This window comes from Delphinus delphis, chromosome 15, assembly GCF_949987515.2.
Source record: "Delphinus delphis chromosome 15, mDelDel1.2, whole genome shotgun sequence".
NCBI lineage: Eukaryota > Metazoa > Chordata > Mammalia > Artiodactyla > Delphinidae > Delphinus > Delphinus delphis.
This window is the reverse complement of record NC_082697.1, coordinates 18054047-18068404: the sequence shown is the minus strand read 5'-3', so window position 1 is coordinate 18068404 and position 14358 is coordinate 18054047. Positions and strand designations below refer to the sequence as shown.

General features: G+C 42.9%; 2 long non-coding RNA genes across 3 annotated transcripts in view; one reads left to right on the top strand and one right to left on the bottom strand.

The window, feature by feature from the left end:
- LOC132438499 (uncharacterized) overlaps positions 1–7672 on the bottom strand; it is a 58174-nt gene extending 50502 nt beyond the window's left edge. For both annotated transcript variants that reach the window (XR_009522202.1, XR_009522203.1), the window contains exon 1: positions 7537–7672. This is a non-coding gene — a long non-coding RNA (uncharacterized lncRNA). The remainder of the gene's footprint in view (positions 1–7536) is intronic.
- A 397-nt stretch (positions 7673–8069) lies between these two features.
- LOC132438498 (uncharacterized) overlaps positions 8070–14358 on the top strand; it is a 123176-nt gene continuing 116887 nt past the window's right edge. Inside the window, exons 1-2 of the long non-coding RNA XR_009522201.1 lie at positions 8070–8181; positions 9498–9657. This is a non-coding gene — a long non-coding RNA (uncharacterized lncRNA). The remainder of the gene's footprint in view (positions 8182–9497; positions 9658–14358) is intronic.

Sequence of the window (14358 nt, the reverse complement as noted above, 5' to 3'; positions counted from 1 at the left end):
ATGCAGGGGATGCGGGTTCGAGCCCTGGTTAGGGAACTAAGATCCCACATGATGCAGGTCAACTAAGCCCGTGCGCCACAACTCCTGAGCACGTGGGCTACAACCAGAGAGCCCACACGCCACAACTACAGAGCCCACATGCTCTGGAGCCCACTCGCCACAACTAGAGAGAAGTCTGTGCACCACAACGAGGAGCCCGCGCGCCACAGCAGAGGATCCCATGTGCCGCAACGAAGATCCTGCATGCCACAACTAAGACCCAACGCAGCCATAAATATTAAAAAAAAAAAAAAAAAAAGAGCACATAGTGAAGTTCCAGGTATTGATAATATCCTACTTCCTAAGTTGGGTGGTGGGTTCATGGGTGTTTATTTTACTATGATGCTTCATAACTGATATTATTCATATTCTTATATATTGGGTTGGCTAAAAAGTTCATTCGGGTTTTCTGTAAGATGTTAACAGAAAACCTGAACGAACTTTTTTTTTTTTTTTGGCAGTACGCGGGCCTCTCACTGTTTTGGTCTCTCCCATTGCGGAGCACAGGCTCCGGACGCACAGGCTCAGCGGCCATGGCTCACGGGCCCAGCCGCTCTGCAGCCTGTGGGATCTTCCCAGACTGGGGCACGAACCCATGTCCCCTGCACCGGCAGGCGGACTCTCAACCACTGCGCCACCAGGGAAGCCCCTGAACGAACTTTGGTCAACCCAGTACATGTCAAATGTTTCCCTTTCTCTTTCTCTGACTGTCTCTCTCTCTCTCACACAAACACTATAAGAAAATTTCTCTGAATTGGGGATATGAGTTTCTAGATTAATAGAGCCTTAGAGTCCAATGCAATGAGGGGGAAAAAACCCTACACCAAAGTACATCTTTACGAAATTTCAGAACATCAGAGATATCATACAAGCAATAAGAGAGGAAAGACAACTCATATTAAAAAACTGAGAATCAAAACAGTTGGTCCTCTCATCAGTAAGACTGAAATTAGAAGACGACAAACCTAGATTCTGAAGGAACAAGATTCCTATCTAGAATTCTAGGCCCCTTGAAAGTAGCAAATGAGAGAACAGAATTAAGATAAACTCAAACAAGTAAGGCCTTAAAATTTTTATTTTCTGTGTATCCCTTCTCAAAAGGAGAGAATTGTGCTCCACCAAAAATGAGCCCGGAAATCAAGAAAGAGGAAATCATGGGAACCAGGACACGGGGATTCCAAGACAGAAAAGAGGCAAAAGGAATAAAAAGGATGCTAGCTGAGGGAAATTTCCCCAAAGCAGCAGGAAGCAGGCACAGCACAATCTAGTTTGGAGCAAGGGAACAAGAAAACTCCAGGAGAGATTTCTCCATGAAAAACATACAGCTGACCGTTGCCTAATACTTAAATGAATGGAGAGGAGATTTACAGTTTTGTGCAACAGCTTCAGGAAGAATGACTGATCGGCACATAGAAAACTAAGCCAAAACCAACCAACCAAGATCCCACTTATATACTCCAAGGAAAACCAAAAGTTGTATAGGAAAGGGTATGTAAATGTAATATACAATGTGGCTCATGAGTATATAATATTTACATAATCCTGAATATTGATGGAACCAAAAATTACAAAACAACTACATAGGAAGAATGAAGGCATTGAAAGTATGTTTGTGGGTAAGAGTGCGTGGAATTTAAGAGAATCAAATCTGTATCTTCTGTAGTTGTAAGTAAATGCTTAAGTTCTAAAATGAAAAGAATCGACCGAAATAGTAGGATAGGGAACACTCCCCAACTCAGTTTGTGAGGCTATCAAACCCTGAACCAAAACACGAGTAGGACAGCCGAAGATAGGAATTTATAGCCCGGTTGACTCATAAACATAGACGTGAAATTTTGAATTAATATTCAGCAAGGTGAATACAGCAGAAGCAAGCTGTTCTTACCTCATTAATGCAAAGTTTGTCCAACTTAAAAAAAAGTATTACTATAAATCATCACAACAATAGCTTAAAGGAGAAAATCTACATGATTATCTTGATAGGCACAGAAAAGGCATCTGATTAAATTCAGCACTCATTTATGCTAAAAATAATCTTAGCCAACTAGGAGAAGAAAGAAATTTCTTTAACTTGATGAAAATTTTCTACCTATAATTTATACATATAAAATACTTAAATGGTGAAGTATTAGACACATTCCCTTTAAAATCAGGAAGGTGATTTATCAAATCAACACATTGTACATCTTAAACTTATACAATATTATATGTCAAATACATTTGAATTAAAAAATCAGGATATAATCTTAAAAAAAAATCAGGAAGATAACAAGGGTGTCCTATAAAATCTTTCTATTCAACATTGCATTTGGACAGTCTGGCCAGTACAGTAAGACAAGAAAAAGAAATGATATAAAGATCATAAAGGGAGAAAAAAAACGTATCTTGTTCTGAGGCAACAAGATTCCAGCCTGGAATTCTAGAGCCAAACTCAAAAATTAGAGAGAAGAATTAAGACAAGTTCAGACAAGTATCAAAAAGTGTATCTTCCACGCATCCTGTGTTAGTTTCTTATTGCTGCTATAACAAATTATCACAAATTTAGTGGTTTAAAACAACACAAATTTATTCTCTTACACTTCTGGAGGTCTGAAGTTAGTCTTATGGGACTGAGGTGTCAGCAGGGCTTGTTCCTTCTAGAGGCTCTTGGGAAGGATCTGTTTTATATTTTCTGGCTTCTAAAGACGGCTTGTGTTCCTTGGCTTGTGGCCTCTTCTGCCATCACCAAAGCATATCACTCCAACCCTTGCTTCCATCATCACATCATCTCTCTCTGCCTCTGTCATCACATAGCCTTCACTGTCTATGACAAATTCTGTCTGCCTCTTAAAAGGAACTTTGTGATAATCCAGAAAAATCTCCCCATCTCAAGACCCTTAATTTTGTCACATCTACAAAGTCCATTTTGTCACGTAAGATAACATAGTCACAGGTTTAGGAGACTGTGATGCAGGCATCTAGGATGTGGGTACTCAGTCTACTGCACATCATTCTCATGCAGTCATTCACAGGTTACATGATTGTCTACATAGAAAAGGCCAAGATAATTTACAAACAGATTATTAGAAAAACTATGAGAGTTTAGCAAGGTGATTCAATTGTTCTCCTATAATTCAGACACAAAGATGTGGAAAATATAATTTTAAAAAGATGTTATTTACAGCATTAAAAAATTGTAAAGGACTTTTTGATAAATCTAACAAAAGATGTTTAAAACCTTTATTAAGAATTATTTTTAAAAAGACAGAAAAATCTTAAAGATGACCTAAATAAAGAGAAAAACATATTGTGAACCTGGACAGAAACAGTATCATAAAGATTCCCCAAGGGAATATATAGATTTTATTGCAATTACAATAAAAATCCTGACATGTTTCTTCGGCAACTCAACAAGCCAATTCTAAAATGTAAATGGCAATGTACAAAAACAGGTAAGACACACATGAGAAAGAAGCAGAGGATGATGGACTCACTCTAGCACACAACAAGACTTATTTTATAATAAATATTTTATAATAAATAATTACCATAAAGTATGGTAATTAAGACATTGTGACAATGGATCAGGGGTAGATATCTACACCACTGGAACAGAATACAGAGCCCAGAAACACAGCCATAGAGGGACATCTGACATCTTTAACAAAATGGCTTTGCAGATCAGTGGAGAAGGGACAGATTTTTCCAAAAATGAAGATGAGTAATTGGTTATTCATATAGGAAAGAATAAAACTGAAACACTTTCTTGGACCAAATACAAAAATCCAAGTGGAATTTAAGAACCCAGGAAGAAGAGAAAACTTTTAGAAGAAAATAGGAGAGCATGTATTATGATCTTTGTTTAGAGCAAAGATTTAATAAATTACAAAAAGCACAACCCATAAAGAAAAAAGCTGATAGTCAACATCATTAAAATAAAAAAATGCCTGAGTATCAAACGACATCACTAAAAATACGAAAGGACAAACTGCAGACTGTGAAAAAATATTTGCAACATACATCATTGACCAAAGATTCAAATCCATAATATATAAATAACTTATAAATCAAAAATTAAGAACACTCAATAAAAAAATAAATAAAAGGGCATCCCTGGTGGCGCAGTGGTTGAGAGTCCGCCTGCCGATGCAGGGGGACACGGGTTCGTGCCCCGGTCCGGGAAAATCCCACATGCCGTGGAGCGGCTGGGCACGTGAGCCATGGCCGCTGGCCGCTAAGCCTGCGCGTCCGGAGCCTGTGCTCCGCAACGGGCGAGGCCACAACAATGAGAGGCCCTCGTACTGCAAAAAAAAAAAAAAAAAAAAAAGAAAAGAATAAAAGATAAAGAGGTAAATCATAGAAAAAGAGGCCAGAATGGCTAATAAATGTATGAAAAGATGCTCAACCTCATTATTAACTATGGAAATGCAAACTAAACCATATGAAGTACTATTTCATATCCAGCAGGTTGGGATAATTAAAAAGTCTGAGAATTTTAAATGTTTGTGATCAAACGAAGACTTGGGAACTCTTCCACACTGCTGAAGTAAACGTAAATTGGTACAAGCACTTTGGAGACCAAGTAGGCAATATCTAAAAGTGAAAATGCATACATCGTTCAACCCAGCAATTTCACTCATGGGTCTATGAATCACATAGGATAACATGAGTTTATACCCTAGGTTCTTACACTTGTGCACGAGGAGGCATTTACAAAAATGTTCATTCCAACATTGTTTGTAATAATAAAAAATGGGAAACAATTCAAATGTCTGTCAACAGGACAATGGGTAAATAAATTGTGGTATATTCATATACTGACAATAAAAGTCAGTCTTATAAAAATAATGGAAGTTTGAGCCAAAGAATGATATGCTTTTGAAAGATCTCCATTTTTAGATGCTTTATCTTAGTGCTATATGAAATATAGTCCTTGGACAAGGGGGGTTGATTATCTGGCTTCCATGAATTAAATATAGAATTGAGACTGTTTCAAAACTTTTATAGCAATATTTCTCTTTCTGTTTTTTTTTTTTTTTTTTGCTGCACCACATGGCTTGTGGGATGTGGAATCTTAGATCCCCGACCACGGATTGCACCCAGGCCCTTGGCCGTGACAGCGTGGAGTCCTAACCACTGGACCGCCAGGGAATTCCCTTATAGCAACTTTAGAGTGATTTTATGTATGTTGACTCTAATCATTAAAAAATGGGGTCACTATTTTGTATTTTATAATTCATTATAATTTCATTTTTTCTAGAAATAAACTCTTACTTACAAAAGTATTGGTGTGCAAAGAATTGAAAACAACCAACCAAACTGGTCCTGAACAATCTGAGATGAATCGCTCTACCTTAAGGAAAATTGATATCTATGTGATTTCTTTTTCTACAACGTGTAGGTTTTCTTGTTTATTGAAGATCTTGTGCTCTACTCCTAAAATATTAATGTCCAGCCTGGGATTCCAGAATTGTTTTCTTTGGTTTCGGATATTTGCTTTGCATATAAAGATGTGGTTATTCTCTGCAGGCATTTCCCCCACAGACATATGTAAATGTAGCTGTAATTTCCTGTTGGTAAACAGCAAGTATTTATTTACTGATTTTTAAAAAATTTTATTTATTTATTATTTTGGCTGCGCCGGGTCTCAGTTGCGGCATGCAGGATCTTTAGTTGCGGCATGCGGACTTCTTAGTTGCGGCATGTGGACTCCTAGTTGAGGCATGCAACTAAGGGATCTAGTTCCCCCACCACGGATCGAACCCAGGCCCCCTGCACTGGGAGCGTGGAGCCTTACCCACTGGACCACCAGGGAAGTTCTTAACAGAAGTATTTAAATTTAGAATCGGGTGGCAAGGTTGATATACAGATGTGTAATAAATTGGATTGTTTTCAAAGCAATACCCTTTCCAGTTAACTGTTAACAGACAAGTTTGCTGCTTTTCTTTATCAAATACCATGTGGTATGTGAAAACACTAGATAGGGTTTAAGGTACTTCATGGATTTTTTACACAACAAATGGACCCTATGCTATAGAGGAACAGAAAGATATAAGTTAATAACACATAATCATTGTGAGAGAACAAAATCAAACTAAATCTCCTCTCCAGTGCTTGACAGCACACTTCCTGAGAAGTTTCAGGCCGTGTGTGGTCTCCCCCTGGGGCTCCAAAGCCTGCTTAATGGCCTTTGTGACAGCAGGAGCCCAGCCTACTTGGGATTCTGCTCCTAAGATACAACACAGTAGGGGCCTCTGATATGTCCAGACATATTTGTTTTGGATCTCCGTTTCCCCTCATGAAAAACCTCCTTTTTCAAAATTATATTTTTGAAGCCAGGTTACTTACTGATTTCCAGGATCCTCTTACACCTGCCACTTCTCAAAGGAATTTTTGGGTATAATCTTTTAATCTTTCTGGAAGGCTGGCCATCAGAAACACGCAATCCCTTTCCATCATAATGCTTTTTAAAGGACTTTATCTTGCTCTCTGAGTTTATTTAAAACTTTTAACTACACCGATTTAGCATCTTTGCATGCTTTCTTGCTATTTCTCATTTCATTCTTCATGTTACTTAACATTTGTCTGAGTCTCTACAGGATCTTCTATTGATACTTTCTCACCAACGTGCCATTCTAGAATATTCTCATCACTAATATTTTGCTTTGCTCTACATTTCATTCTCAGGCTCTAATAGGACAAACATGAGGTGGGATGCGACAAAAATGGCCCTTGCAAAGCCTTGTACTCCCACCAGAGGTCTCAGCAGCAAACTCTCCGCCTCTATTTTTTTGGCCTCCCAGTGCTGTCCCAATCCCACGGAGCTTAGTTTAGCTGACAGCTGAGATCTTGATCCCAGTGGCACCAATCTGTTAAGTTGGTGTTGTATCTTTCCCCCTCCAGAAGCACCTAGCGACCCCAAAGCAGGCGATTGTATTAATCGACGGTCTGGGGTTGTTACAGAAGCACATGAGGCAGGACAGGATTCTGAGGATTTAGGCTGGGTAGGGAAAGAAATGAAACTAGAGGCGGCCGATAACGAGATATAGACGGGTCCCAGGACTTAAATTTCGGAGGCGACAAGGTCATGGGTGAAGACACAGTGGCCGAATCAGAACACAGAGTAGAAAAGGTCCCCAAAGATGAGGCGAACCCAACAGGTGACGAATGGTTTTATCCAATAAAGCTTTGAAGCAACTCCAGTGCCTCAGTTTGGCTGCTGCACAGGCCAAGGCAGGAGATGAGCACTGCAAGGTCCTCCAGCGCCAAGTTCAAATATATGCACATATGCGGTCAGCGCTGTGATTGGCCAGCGGGGACGGCTCAGGGGCTGAGGAGGCCAGACCAGGCGGCGGCAGTAGCTTTGCCCACAGCTCCGGACGCCCCCTCCCGCAGCCAAGCCAAGGCCCCAAAGCAGCTGACAGCGCGAGTCACGTGACAAGCCCCGAGCCCGGCTCTTAATTGGCTGGCAAACCTCGCTGCCTCCCTCCGTTTCCCAGAAATATTTTTGGAAACTACCTTTCCTAGAGTGTCTTGCTGCGCTTATTTCTTCACGGCTGATTAGATGGGGGCTGTTCCGGGTGCGTGGGGACCTTGGCGAGCGCCAGGAAAGCGACACCTCTGTGATTAAAACATCCCGCAGTGTGGAGGCGGGGGAAGCGAGCCGCTGCCCGGCCCCTCTCTTTGCGCAGAGGCCTCTGGGAAGTGTAGTAACTTGAAGGTCTCCGGGTCCTGCCGGGGCTGGCGTCTCTCCTGGGCCCTGGGGGTCGCGGGTGAGGAGGGAAGTAGTGGGTACACTGTAGTCCTGAGAATTCTCCAGGCTATTCTATTCTCCAGGCTATTCTATTAAGCAAATGTTTGTGAGATCTTCTGAGAAATGAGGGGCTCTACTTCAAAAGAAACAGAGGATAACGGCCCTAAATTAGCCCCAGCCCTTGCTGCTCACCGGACACTTTACAAGGGTGCAAAGAATCATGGCGCTGCGCATGTAGGGGGATCTATTTTTTGTTGGGACTTGCATCTGGCAGTGACCTTCGCCCTCAGGGAGCTCCGCTGTTCTTCCCGCTTTTCTCAGCGGTAGCTGGTTCTTGTTTGGGCCACCAGGACTCTCCCCTAGGCTTACTGTTTCTGCACTTGAGGATATTCATTCTGCCCAGCTGCAGGGTATTTGCATTTTACGGAGGGGAAATCTGAGGGTGTGGTGGATAAAGGTTGTTGACCTGCCCAGACTATACAGCTAGTAGTGTAGTCAGAACTCAGTACAATTGGAACTACAATAAATCTACTGCATACGAACCTTCAAGTTGCAAACTTTCAGAGATGTGAACCTGCATTCGCGCGTCCAATCACATAAGTTAGTCACGTGTCTGGCGTACGTTGTCACATGCGTGCATCCTCTACAAGTGGTTGTGCTTTTGTGTACTTCACTGTACAGTACTGTATAGAGTACAGTAGTACAATATCTTTATTTCAAGCCCGGGATGTCCGGAAGCAAGCGTAAAAGCAGCGGTGATGTAGCTGGTACTGTACTGTACTTTTCAAGATACTGTACTGTAAGATTAAAAACGTTTTTTATTTTTCTTTGTTTTTTATGTATTATTTGTGTGAAAAGTATGATAAACCTATTACAGGACAGTACTATATAGCCGATTGTGTTAGATGGGTACCTAGGCTAACTTTGTTGGACTTAGAAACAAATTGGACTTACGAACGCCCTCTCAGAATGGAACTCGTTCGTATGTATGGGACTTACTGTAATTCTAATTCTTGTCTCAAACCTGAGAGGATAGGAACCTAGGTCTTTCTGACCTCAAAAGTTGAGGCCCCCTAATACTCCCTCTACTCCCCAGCACCTATTTTGGCATCTTTTATGGGCATAGAAGTCTGAAAAGTTTAAAGAGCTGACCTCCAAGTGCCCTCTGTCTCAGATGGGTCATTTGTACCTCTGAGGATATCAGATCTGGAACAGCCATGGAGCTCTGCCCCTTGCAGAAACCAGTGACTCATATCACTCTCTTGCTTATGTCAGTATCTGAAGGGCCTGGAAGAACTGGTAAGATGCAGAAAATCCAGGAAAGGGTGCTCTTGGCCAGTGCTGTCCAGTAGAACTCTCTGAGATGACGAAACTCTTCTATATCTACACTGTCTGATATGGTAATGTCTCAAGTTCTGCCTAGATAGTAGCTTCCATCCTCCCCGTGGTCCCCTGACTCTAGGCTGTTTCCAAGACAGCTCAGCCTCAGACTACGGACCCCTGGGCTAAGTCTTCAGGGGCCCTCCAGATCCAAGCTATCCCTTAGCTGCAGCTCAAGCCATGCCCAGGAACACACATCGGGGTACAGACAAAGAGAATGTGTATGGCTCCTGGATATGGCCAGTGCCTTGCTGATTTTGCTACCTCAGCATCCTGCCTGGAGCCTGGTGCAGAGAGGATGCTGGGTTAACACTGTGGCTGAATGAACTTACCTTCTCTTCCCCAGGCTGGAGCTCTCTCAGCTACCACGACTGGCTCCTAGAATCCCTCCCCGTCATTGTGGACTAGTGGCATGAGCCGTCTAGTGAAGGTTGGTGAAGCCAGTGTTTCATAACCACCTTCATCCTGACCCTCTGTGGGTGTGCCGCGGGGCAGCTGCAAAACAAGTGAGTAATAATTCCTTGGAAACCTGCTGGATCCAGCAATTTTTGGTGACAGTCCAATTTTTTATTTTAAAATCCTGTGTGCAAAAGGAAAGCCCAAATGAACACCTGTTACATATGATTAAAAGCAGTGTGGTACTGGGAAAAGAGGACTGGTCTCAGGGTCATCCTGGACCTGTGAGTAACAGGCTGTATGACCTTGGACAAGGTGTTCCGTGCCTCTGGGTCCCAGTTTTCTCCTGAGTAAAACGAAATTAGACTCTAAGCTTCTTCCTATGGTTAACATGAATGCTTAAAAAATGGCTGGTCACATCTGCAGTCAACCCACATTAAGTACCTTTCAAGTGATCTTCTGCCTGCATCAGGTCTATTTTCATTGTTCAGTTTTTCTAACACCTTTCACTTAACACTTCCACCGCCAGTGCCTTCCTCATTTGCTGGATCTTCGCTATTTTTTTGCTTCTTTAGATTCCAATAAATCATGTCCGATTCTACCCATTGAATCACCTGCTCCTTTGCCCTGCCTGTAGTCTCTTTAATCCCCAGCACAGTCTCAATTCCCTGACAAAGCACAGAGAGCGGTTCTGGTCTCCCTCCTGTTCCACACTCCCACACCACCACTTCCCAGAAAAAACAAATCTGAAAAATCAGGGAGGTTTCTATTCTGGCAGTTATCACTGTCACCACTAGATGGCACACCTGTGCAAGTCATCAGCGTTTGGACACGAACTTTATCAGTGTATTTATACTCCAATCCACAAAAGCTTTGAGAGGAATTATAAAAGTCCAAAACATACAAAAGGATAAAATGAAAAGTTGAAGGGTTTGGAAGGAACTCCTTGGTGGTCCAGTGGTTAGGACTCAGCGCTTTCACTGCCAGGGCCATGTTCAATCCCTGGTCAGGGAACTAAGATCCTGCAAGCCACGTGACATGGCAAAAAAAAAGAGAAGGGATTGGAGGGGATATAGAACAAGTAGAAGAGGTAATTCCAGGGTGACATTAGCTCAAGGAGATGGACACCAGCAGAGGCTTACACGGTTGGCTCCAAGCTTCCCAATAGCCAAAGTAAAGAGGGAGACGTGAGTGGTAACAAAATCCCACATTTTACATGAGAAAAACAAAGTAGTTATTCAGGAGAAGCACAACTTTTCCTGACCCTGAGACCAGAGAGGTATTTTTCCTGTGGGTCCTCAGAGGGAGGACACTAACAGTGAAACAGACACGGATGACTTAATTGGAGCTGCTTCTATGATGTCCAGGCCTATGGTGTGGTGCTGAAGTAGGATTGAGGAAAGGCAGTTCTCTGGGGTTCAAATACTGAGTTTCCAGGACAGAGTGAATTTACTGCTGTGTGCCTTTGTGTTTTCACACAGTGGAATTTGCACGCACACCCTCTCCCCCACTGGAGTTTGGGTGGAGTTTGGGGAGAGGAAGCTCTCCTTGAAGGCTGTGGTAACTAGTCTCCAAGAGGGCCTCCAGTGACCCCTGCTCCTTGTTCCCAGACCCTGTGGAGTCCCTGCCAACATTGTACCAGAGGGGTGGTCTATGTGACCAACAGAGTACAGGAAAAGTGATGGTTTGTCACTTCTGAGATTAGGTTATAAAAGACATTGCAGCTTCTTTCTTGGTCTCTCTGTGTCTGTCTTTCTATCAGATCATTTGCTCTGGGGAAAGCTAGCTGCCGTGTCAGGAGGAGCCCTATGTAAAGACCCGTGTAGCAAAGAACTGAGGTCCCCTGGCAACAGTCAGCATCAGCTTGTTAGCCTTGTGTGTGAGTCACCTTGGAAACAGATTCTCCAGCCCCAGTCAAGCCTTCAGATGATGGTAGCCCCAACTGACACTTTGACCAAAACCTTATGGAAGACCCTGAGCTGGACCGCTGAGCTAAGTCAGTCCTTATCTCTCTAAGATAATGAATGTTTGTTATTTTAAGCTGCTAATTTGGGGGTTAATTTGTTACACAGCAATAGATAACTAATACAAAGTTATTTAACAGAAATCCAAGGTGGCATCATGGATCATTTTACATGGGTGTGTCAACTTGGTTTTAAAGACAAAGAAAATATTTTAGAAGAAATGTATAGGCTTTGGGGACTTCCCTGGTGGTCCAGTGGTTAAGACTCCATGCTCCCAATGCAGGGGACCTGGGTTAGATCCCTGGTCAGGGAACTAGATCCTGCATGCCACAACTAAGAGCCTGCATACTGCAACTAAAAGATCCCCCATGCCATAACAAAGAGTCCTGCATGCTGCAACTAAGACCTGGAGCAGCTAAATAAATAAATACATATTTTTAAAAATGTATAGGCTTTAATCTGTTAGACATGGTCACCAATTCAGGCAGTGTTTATGGAAAGACAGAGGTAGAGGGACCCACATAAAGTGTCTGCAAAGGAGATTTCTCTGCAGAAGGATGGTAAGGACACGGATCTCAACTGTCTTGTTCACTGTGGCACCCTCAGGGCCTAGCACAGGGCCTGGCACATAGTAGGCTTTCTACAAATCTTTCTTCAACATGTGAATGAATGACGAGCTATAACCTTGAGTGAGCCATTCAGTTACCTGGGCGACCATCATTCACTGAGCTTCTACCATGTGCTGAGTACATGATGTCGATTAGGTTCCCAGGAACTTTTTTTTTTTTTTTTTTTTTTTTTTGTGGTACGCGGGCCTCTCACTGTTGTGGCCTCTCCCATTGCGGAGCACAGGCTCCAGATGCGCAGGCTCAGCGGCCATGGCTCACGGGCCCAGCTGCTCCACGGCATGTGGGATCTTCACGGAGCGGGGCACGAACCCGCGTCCCCTGCATCGGCAGGCGGACTCTCAACCACTGCACCACCAGGGAAGCCCCTCCCAGGAACTTTTGTGTCCTATACAGATTACATCCACATTTCCCCCCATTGCGCCTTCCCTCACTGTCTTATCTCCTTGAATTCTTCATTATTTTTGTAGAGACTTGCATGTGCTTTAACTTTTATGCTGAAAACTTTCTTATGGGAATAGTGTTCTTAGGTCATTACAACAAGTAATTTCTGGTTACCATTTTTCCATATGAGGACCAGAGTTGTTCAGGACATTGGGTTTATTTTGTGCAGTTTTGTCTTGGGGCCTGCCCTACTTCTTTCTTCTTCTTTTTTCCCCGTTCTTTTTTGTTGAAAAATGACTTGAAATGGCTGATGCTAAGTAATAACAGTTCAGTCTCCCCAAGATGACAACTATGTAGGATCTATTTTGCCCCTTTCCTACTGACTTTGGTATTGATTTTAACCAGATTTTACTGTAATAGAAATATTGTGGGGGTGGAAGAGAATCAAACAGCGTGATTTGCTTCAGACTCTTGTCCCACCAATCTATAAACACTCCTTTCTCCATGGCTGGCTCTGTACTTCCTCCTTCTCCCCCCTCTCCTCCCCTTCTCCCTTGTCTCCCTCCTCCTCCACTACTACCAGCATTATCACACAGCCATTATTTATTGAGTGCCTGCTACATGCTCATCCCTGAGTTATGCAGCTTCTATATGCATTATTTAAATAAATCTATGCTAGAGACTGTGAATTGCCTTGCCAATTTTGTCAGTCCAGGTCCTTCAAGAAGCAGACACCAAGCTGGGATTAACCGTGCAAGGATTTTACTAGGGGGAAATGCCTGTGTGAAAGGAAATAGGGTGCGATCTAGAGAAGGCCAGGAAGGCCATCAGACCCCAAGTGAAGGAGAGAGGGAGAGAAGGTGGGAGCAAGTGTCCCAGACTGCCCTGCAGATTAAGGAAGATTCAGTCTAACGAAGGTTTGGCAAAGCTCTCAGGGAGTCCTTGAGCCAAAGTTAGCCAATAAAGGAATCCCTTGTCTCTCAGGACTGGGTCTGACTTCGTACGCCATCAAACTCAGCCATGGGTGGGGTGCACCTCCTGGGAGCCATGGCCAATAGATTTCAAAGCATAGCAGCAGGTGTCCTCAGCTCCCAGCAGTAGGAAGTTTGTGGAAGAATATCTTTGTGGCTGCACCACACTGCTTGTGAATCTTAGTTTCCCGACCAGAGATCGAACTCAGGCCCACAGCAGTGAAAACACCTAGTCCCAACCACTGAACTGCCAGGGAATTCCCTTGTGGCTGCCAAATTTTATTAAACTTCTTCTTCTTCTTCTTTTTTTTTTTTAATGTAACAGAAGCCTGATTTATTTAGGGGTGGCAAAGATCTGATTCTGAACTAAAAGATTTTAGTTCTCAGGCTTCCATGCAACTAGGTGTGGCTCTGTGACTATATTGCATGACTCTTGGTCATTCAACATAAACAGGAGTGTTATGAAGACCTGCCAGAAATACTCCTTAAGGGGATCTTGAGTAGAAGCTGCATCCCTTCTTCCCTTCCCTCTTGGTGGGACTATGGAAAAAATGGCTGCAGCCTCAGCAGCCATTTTGTGCCAAGAGGCAATATGCTACTAATGAATGAGGATTGAATGAAATCCTCATTGAAATCCTGTTCAATGACAGGGCAGATGGAAAGACAGACAGCAAGAGTCTGTGTCCCTAATGATTAGAGACCTCATATCAGTTCTGGATTGCCTAGCTCCAACTTTTACCTGAGAGAAAAATAAACCCTTTTGTTTAAGCCATTATTACTTTATGTTATACACAGGTAAGTCTAATCCTAATTGGTACAGTATCTCATTGTCACCCCAGCTCTACCAGGTGGGCATACTTATGCCC